Genomic DNA, 9,177 nt, shown 5'->3' on the forward strand with positions numbered 1-9,177 from the left:
TTGCCATCTTTCTCAAGAACAGGGACCGGAGAAGATGACATTCTAATGTTGTCGAAGCCAGCCCATGAAGTGTCATAAATAGTTACATCCTTTTGGTTTTATTTGATATTATGTTTGCCTAATGATAATCTAGATGCTGGTATTTGCCAGTGTGGGACCCATGAGACAGGCAGACAGGTGGAAGGTAAGGCCCTGTGAAGACCATGAGGCAGGCAAAACCAGTGAAGCACAGAACTTCCATGGCTGCAAATCAATGGAAGAGCATCTTGTTGGGATGGTGCCAAATTGGTGTGGCCATACTGAATGAATGGTGTGAGCAAAGCTTGATATGACTTAAACATGGCTGAATGACTACAGAGGATCCTAGGAGTAGATTAGATAAAGGACTGGCAAAGTCTTTGTGTATGAACAATATTGAACCTATTGGTCAGCAAATATGGGCCCATGCAAAAGTAAATATCCCATGTATAAAGTTCCAGTATGGAGCACAGGTTGACCTGGTTATAGTGATCTTACAGCAAGGACACCACGCAGAGAGCCAGAGTGAATAATTGATGAGTGAATAAACGTGGGGTAAGCTTCATTCAGTACCACCACCCTCAGCCCCTTCTAAAATACTAATCAGATAAAATTAATAACCACACGCCCACTAGGCATGTTTTTAAGACACGTGACTCCTTTGAGGGAAAAGAGTATAAGAATCAAGCAAGTAAATTACTGTGGTTAGGATTCCTTAATTGATGCTTGAAGAAGCAACACTGCTTGGCAGAGTAGCCAAAACTCTGCTCCGTGGGCTCGAGTAGGACTGTGAACCAGAGAGGTCTCAAGTCAACCAAGGCCTTACCCCGAGGGAATCCAAGACAGACCAGAGGGCTGAGAAGAACAGACCTGGAGGGAAGAAGCCATCTATAAAATTGGTAACCACCTTCTCTGTTTGCCAAGCAGAAACTGCGTGAGGCTAGCGCAGGGCCTGTTTGTATGAGAGAGACTCGTTATGAGACCTGTATAGCTCTTAATGTCTAACATAAGAGTTATGTGCTTGATATAACCCTTTACTACTTGTTAATTCCTTCTCAATAAACTGCTGTGCATTGAAGATAATTACTGTGGACCTTTTTCCCTGGTATGACAGTAATATGCTCCACCGGGAGCCAGGAAAGATCCATTTCAGGGGTAGTAGCACCCTCTGTTGTCAACACACGTCTTCCACATTGCCTGAGGCAGCTCAGCAGGCATCAAGTGAAAAAACTGTTCATTAAGCAGACTTCTTAAGGGAGGGAAATCCTTATTATCAGGGGAGGGAATCTTGGACACAAGAGTCTGAGAGGGCTCAACTTTGATATCCTCTTTAAAGTCAAGGTGAATACTCAAAAGAATAAAAAGGTGGATTAATTCCTCAATGTAAAAGGTGTTTTCATAGAACTCTATGGCATTTGCAATGCTACATCTTCAGCAGAAGAAAGAATTAAACCCTCTAGGAATGCGAAATTGATAGCTCCATTAGTCAAAGAGCTAGCCTTTTAGTTTCTGTATGTTTATTACTTTCATACCTGGTCAAAATGATTTATTATCCAGTCTCCATACTTTATTTTCTCTTACACACCTTTCACTAATATGACTGACCATAATTCCCTGCGGTCATTCTAATAATAAGTCTGTTAATATGATTTTTCCATAGACCATTTAATTGTCATTATACCTGGATAACAAATGATTTGTCACATAAGCAGAAGAAAAACCTGCTCTGTTTATAACCAAAATTTTTAGGTATGGTTCGTGGTGTCTTATTATATCTCTATTACACCAGTTGACCCATTTTGACTTCAGATCTTCTGGCTGAAAATGAGCTTCAAGCCATACCTCAATGCTAGAGCTTTGTACTACATATATAGATCACAATATAGGCTGATCATGACAGGTCACCTTTATAAAGATCAGTTTTAATGATTGCAATATAATAAATATACACATGAAAGTAAATGATTCACAGTGTTGAATATGTAGGGTGAATTCCAGGTCCCACTGAAGTCAATGACAAAACTCCCAAAATTCCTGACTTCAGTGGGACCAGGAATTCACCTGTAGCTTTTAGATTTCAAGATTAGTTTTATACAATGCAAATGAAAATAACTTAAGTTTGCAGATGTACTGTAAAGCTCTAGCAGGGTCTGATCCTGAAACGTTTGTACACTTAGAGCACCTATTCATATCATTGGCTATTAATTTTGCACTCATGGTTGCAACCTCCAGCTGTTATGTCATGTACCAAGTCTTCTAAAGACTTCCTCCAGAAAAAGAGGCGAGTCCAAATCAGTTCTTTCTAATGCTTATAAATGCATGTTTAAAAACTTTTTTGAGGAAATATCTTTTATGAGCCATTGTGCTGGGTTTGGCCCTAAATGGAAGAATTATAGTTTGAAACAGACTCAGGCATCCACCCATGCCACAGCTGGTCAGTTACACAACGAAAACCTTTTTAATGCTACCACAGAAGTGTTGGAAATGGAACAAGGATCTGCCCCATAGAAAACAATTATTATTAATATGCCTATTTTGGACGTACTGCATCCATCTCTTGGTTAATTTTATGTTAACCAGTAAGATATCATACCCTCAGGTGCATAGGACGTCAGTTTCTGCCATTTATTTCAATTTTGCACTAGTCTGTTCAGGCTCCTGGGTGTCACATTGATGAATTTGTTTTCCCCTCCCCTCTATTGTTTTGTATAATGTTTCTCTAGGTCACCCTTTTTCTCTCTTTCCAGGTGGTGTCCATATTATCACCTGCCATGTAAGTCGTGTTGGTGGCATCCTTAAAGCCTGTCCTAAATATGTCCACCATCATCTTCTGACCAAATCTGATGCTTTAGATGGGTTTGCTCTACTTAGAATTTGAGTTGCAAGAATCACTTCTCTTTTTAGCAGATTGCCATGATTCTCTCACATAATGAAGGACGTATATGAGGCCAGTGTTAAAAATTCATATTTTTGTGTCCGTGCCAATTCTGCTACTTTTCCAAATCCTTTCAATTTTATGAAAATTGTTTGCTGCTTTTGATATTCATTGCTTGGCATCTAGCATGGGGTCACCATCATTACACATCTCAGTCCCTCGACAGGTAAAATGACCTATATCTAGTGTTTCTTCATCCCCTTTAATGGTTACTTTGGGACACTGATATATTGTGTTTTCACCTTGTTGAGGAACAAACCAACAATGTTTTGCTATAGCTGTCAAAAGCTGGGTCTTTTCTTCCATTAAGCTATGTATCAAACTAAGCAGGACAACGTCATCAGCAAAAGAGGTCATCCAATTGTGCTCTATCATTTACATATTTTGCTGGAATGGAAAATCTGGATAACGCTCAAGAACTGGATCTTGAAACAAAATAGACTCCAGGAATGTTTTTTTAAATAAAAAATGCCTTTGAAAAAGCCCAGTCGCAAATTCTCAAATTGCTATTCTCTCTGTTTTTTATTTATTCAGTGTATTTGTTGTTTTGGACAAAGCATGATACAACATTGTATGAGCTGCTTGGTTATGCAACCAAAATAAAAGAATGTGAATGATCCAGAAATCATGGAGACCAACTCTTTCCTCATGTGAGCACACTCAGGAGCTGGACCACAGCAATCTATTTCTGAATTTAAAAAAAAGAAAAAATTGCTCTCATACCTTGCGGGCCTTCAAATGCTTCAGTTTCTTTTCCGTTTCAATAAATGCCAGGGCCTAGGCAAACATTTTGCTGGGCCCAGGGCAAACTCATAGCACATACAACCTCCCATCCCACACAGACACATTAATTAATGAAAGAAAAATATATTTTATTTCTGAAATGGCATGGACAGGCCTTATCACTTATAACTTCACATTTCTGGCCTTTTTCATTGCAAAGTCATAAGTGACCTCCCTAAAGTAATATTTTCTTACAGGTTCACACACAGACAAAACAGCAAGATGACTTAAGTGTTTCTGTGCCATAGTAGGTCATTTGCAGTTTTTGATGAGTGTCAATTAGCTGCCACTGCTTTCGGTTTGTGCCACACTCACTAGCAACATGCAAAAAAACCCCTACAGATGTGCACACTTCACTGAAAATTAGTTGTAGTTTTTTGTTGTAAGTCTTCAGAAGCCGGTACACCAGATATTCCAGATTTTGTTTGCCAAAAAATTGTTCTGTGTTTAGTCCACAATCCTGATGCTTAAAAAACATGAATCAGTAAGTAGTGCAGCACTATTCCTGCTTCTTGCAAACCTTCCTCTGTGCCTGGTGGTGACATTACTCAACTATCTGTGGAAGTCATTAGATTGGAATCACATGATTCATCTGGTTGCTTTTCTTCATCTATTTCCACAGTCTCCACCTTCACCTTGCTGTTCATCCAGTTCCCCACTTTGTGCATTGCTTGAACCAGACTGTTGAGAGGCCTGATCTATTTGGAAAAAAGGAAGGCTTAACTAGTGTCCTTTAGCAGCTTTTCTTTCCCTGTCTTTAAGCTCCTGATATTTCTGTCTGCCTGATTTGTATTTATAGATAGACATGGCAGTATGGCACAAATAATAATAATGACCAGTGACATATGACCCACAGGGACCCTGGTAGTACTGTTCCCTGTCCCCGAGATCTGATCTCAGCCTTTCTGAGCACCCTGGAGGACCAATTCATTGATCCCTGTCTTGGAATCTAGTCTCAGCTCTCACCCCTGGAGGACCAGCTCACTGTTCAGACGGTTACTTCTGTTCTAACACTGCTTCTGATCAGCTCAGGTAAATCTCACAAGATCTGGAGGCCATGTAGATGCATTGGTACAAATGTAGGTACCAATGTAGGTACATTGGTACACGCTCACTGAGATTATATAAAAAACATTTACTGAAACTCAAATGTCCAGAATTTAGTCTGAATATTTTTCTTATAGTGATGGGCTTGTGGCCGGGCCTCAGTAAAGCGTACCCATATCCCATCCCTCCCCCCCCCCCACACATTTTACTTGGGGTTTGAGTATAAACACATGCACCTCCCACATTTGTATATAAACTATGCTCATAGGATTTGTATGACTTGCTTCTTTTTGCTTGATATTTTAGGAAGTATTACTTTTTCTTACATGACTTCTTGGAATATTTGTTAAATGGCAACAATAAAAAACAGATATTTGTCTGTCTAGATAGTTACATGGTCCCCCATCACCTGGATTGCCTGATGAGGTAAGCATTACTGTCCCCATTTTACAGATGGGAAGCTGAGGCAGGGAAACTGGACTCTTCAAATTAGCCTAAAGAAGATAAATACCCAAACATGACCGAACTTCCTTTGGCTCCTTTTGAAAATTCCATCCAGAGAAATTAAGTGACTTACCCAATGCCGTATAAGAGAGGTTTAGAAGAGCCAGCAATCAAACCCAGGTCATTTGAATTCCAGTCCAGTGCCTTAACCACAAGACCATCTTGTGAACACACTATAACCCTTCTAATTCACAGTATGTATTATTTGAATTGCTTATGAATCAGCCCTACTTACTCTCACCTGAGATCAGTGCAGGCCAGGATTGTAACCTATGCCACTGCATCAGTAGCAGCACACAGCAGTTATGGCAGTCCCTGACTACGATGGGTTGCATACTAAATGTGTGTTTGGGGACATATTAAATGCGTGTCTGTCTTTGTGATTTCTTAAACGAGAGTATTGAGAAGTTGGGCTGAGGTATGGCGGGGAGGGGAGAAGAAAATAGTAAGGTCAAGCAGTTTCCTTTAACAGATCCTAATGAAAAACCCCACAATCCTATCAATTCTGTGCTGTTAAACCATACTTTGGGTGAAAAGAGTTTTCATTTGCATTAACAATAAAACCATGTAGCATTACATGCTCTTACCTTTCGCAAAGTGTTTGAAAAGACTTTCAAATCACCAAGAGTGGAGTAAAGGCCATTAATAACCCCAATTTCTGGTTTGTAGCAAGTACTGTACTTTTATGAGATTCAACAACCTCCTGCATAAAACAGAACTCTCAATATTTTTGTAGGCTGTAAAATAAATATTCTCGCTGCAGGTGGTAATCCTGTCTTTTCAGACTTTCATTTCACATGCTTGTCCAGGCAACGTGAGCTTTAAACACATCAGTGGCATTTATTTGTGGCTATGGAAACCTTTTGGCTTTCATACGCACAGCTCTCTGCAGCCTTTGAGATAGATGATCAGAAGTGCTGCTGACCTGCTTACAAAACCTATCTAGGCGAGAATGATGTAGCACAATTATGGCTTAAATCATGCCTCTCAAACAAGAGACACAGTTTTGATGGGTAGCTGCTTTTCACATTCAAGGACCTGATCAAAAATCCACCGAAGTCAATGGAGACACTCCCGTTGACTTCAGCAGGCTTTGGATGAGGCCTTAAGAGTCCTTATAACCTGAAAATTTTACAGGGATCAATACTGTACTCTCTTCTCTTCAATATTTGAGATCTTTGAGAAGTTTTGAGCTGACATGGGCTGCATTAGCAACAACGCACTTTCTCAGGTGGAAAGCTGTTCAAGGCAGGGCCTGCATCTTTATGCGTGTACATGTATGTGAAGACTCTACCACACTGTAGGAACCACCACAGTAATAGTAATGATAACAGAAATATACATTTCTATTTCTTTCTCAGAAAATGCAACCATTGCAGTTACTAAAATGTCTACAAGAGATTAGCACCTGGATGAAGAACAACTGGCTTGAACTGAACCCTAGTATGACTGAGATGAGGTAGGTGGAAATGCTTCAAGAAGCTAGCCAAGATATTCAATTCTCCCTTCATTAAAGGCATCTATACTCTAATTGACAATGTAAAAGTCTTGGGGTTTTAGGGGCCCATCACTAGTTCCCGAATACCCAAGTAGCAACAACGGCAGGAATTGCCTTCTGCCACCTTCAGCTTGTCAGGACACTATGCTTTTCATCTCAGATTTCACTGCAGTGATTTATGTGTGTGCTCCTCACCACCAGGCTGAACTACTGTATTTTGCTGTTCATGGAGCTGAAGATATAAGCAACACAGTAAATACAACTGATACAGAATGCTGCAGCCCTTTTCCATTGCAAAGAATACCACCAAGGACACATCATCTCAGTACCCCACTGGCTCCCTATTTGCTTCTGGTGCTTATTTAAGCCTTGATGTTGATCTTTAAGGTCCTCAGTGATTGGGGTCTGGTTACATCTGAGATTGCCCTTCCATTGTGACCCACCAGCCTTGTTCTTCTGGGAAGACTGTGACCAGCATCCACTGTGAAGCTCTCAAAAGCTGGAGATAAGAGATTCTTGATCAAGGACTCTTGACAATGAAGCAACTTACTAGAGAAAACAAAGCTGACCACTTTCAGAGCACATTGCAGACCTATTTTTGTAAAAGCCTTTTTCGCAATAACCAAAAGGCACCAAAACAAAATACTACTGTACATAAAACAGTAAACAAAACATTTCTCCTGGGAAGCCAGGAGAAGGACAAAGGTCACTGTGGAAAACTATGGGATTCTTACCATATTTGGTGCATAGAAATTATGGGGATATATACCCTTGACATAACTTACAGCGATTCCATTACATGGCAGCATCCTGGCAAAGTTTGTGGTCCAGCCAGTGATCTCCTTAGCCTTCCATTCCAGAGAAGCCTGTAGGAAAGACGAAAGGAAAAGTCAGCCATTCTCAGAATCCCGAGGCAAACAATCTGCACCTCTGTGATGAAAATGTCTCCCCGGCTCTAAGGGCAAACATGAGTTTGTATATAATTTCCTATTAAAGCTCCTAGTGGATTACAACAAGCACAGTTATTTATTACCTTCCACTTTTCAAACTAGCTAAGGTGGTAGTACATGACTTTGGACCCAATCTTACATTTTTTTATGCAGGTAAAATTTCCATTGATTACAGATGGAATTTTGCCTGAGCGAAGATGGAAGAGTCAGGTCCTTTCAAAGGAATTTATGTGCTTCAGAGTGAGAAGAGGCTGTGTCTCCGTGTGTCACTCTGGTTCCACACCAAGCTATTTTTTAGTTGCCTTTTTGGACCACTTTTAGTACAACATATTTTTTCCTATATTGGCCTGAGGTGAGTGTCAGGGGTATTGATGCTTTTGTGCTGAGAAGTAAAATAAGGGACTTTTAATAAATTCTTACGACTTCTTCACAGTGGAAAACTCTACAACTAAAAGCTACTCATTGTACAGAGCATAGAACAAACGAGGTCCCTGCACTCAGGGGCTTGCAATCATTGAACCTGACCAATAAAAAGACTCCCATTAAATTTAAAGGGCTTTGGATGAGGTCAGTAGGCCACCACTTCTGCAAATCGATCTGCAAATCTCTGTACTTGTGTGTAAACCTATAGACTCAATAAGGCTCTGAAAAAGCAAAAGGGACCATATGTGAAGAACCAATTGCAGGATCAGGGCCTAAGTATATATGGTTTCCTAACCCATTAGATACCAACCAAATATAAATCATACAGCATTTCAGGAGAACCACAAAATGGAGAAGTACCAAACTTCCAAAGCAATAAATAGAGTTCTTCAAGCCATTATCCAGTTATGAGAAAGTTCTTTTTTTTTTTTAAACCAAAATTCTGTTTGAGACTCTTTGGAAACAGGCTCCCCCTATAGCTCCTGTAAAACCTGGCTGCTAAGCCTTCTCTCTGAACTCAGCATGCACAGTTCAGCAGGAAACCACCACCATGTGTCTTTATTGCTGTTTATGTTCCAGGTACATCACAACATGATATAGAGCTGCCTTCTTGCTCCCTTGCTCAGCCTTTTATACTGCTTGCTTTCTTCTCAGAGCTACCCAGCTGGTCAGTTAATTAGCTCATCAGGTTCCCTACAGGTGCAAGTGCTCCTTTGTACCCTTCCAAACAAACTGGTTAAGTCCCTCCTACTCTAACTACACCCAGTGCTAGCTTCCAAAGGGCTCAGTTCGTAACTGCTAACTGCACCCTATCACATGAATTTGTCAAAACTGGTCACTGTAGCTGGTGGGTTTGGCTCCATTAACTCAGGGTGTTGAGTCTGTTTCAGGGGTTTTCCATGTTCCCATACCTTCCCGCAACAACATGAGTTAAGAATGAGGTATCACTTGCACACAACTCAACATTTTGAACAGTGCACAGACATTTTTTCACACGCTTGACTTGTACATATAATATG

At 40.4% G+C, this 9,177-nt stretch overlaps 1 long non-coding RNA gene across 1 annotated transcript in view; it reads right to left on the reverse strand.

Annotated features, from left to right (window-relative positions):
• The window catches only part of LOC140916512 (uncharacterized), a 36,930-nt gene extending 29,277 nt beyond the window's left edge, over positions 1-7,653 (reverse strand). Inside the window, exon 1 of the long non-coding RNA XR_012160534.1 lies at positions 7,571-7,653. This is a non-coding gene — a long non-coding RNA (uncharacterized lncRNA). The remainder of the gene's footprint in view (positions 1-7,570) is intronic.
• Between the last annotated feature and the right edge of the window lie 1,524 nt (positions 7,654-9,177).

This window comes from Lepidochelys kempii, chromosome 8 (genome assembly GCF_965140265.1).
Source record: "Lepidochelys kempii isolate rLepKem1 chromosome 8, rLepKem1.hap2, whole genome shotgun sequence".
Lineage (NCBI taxonomy): Eukaryota > Metazoa > Chordata > Testudines > Cheloniidae > Lepidochelys > Lepidochelys kempii.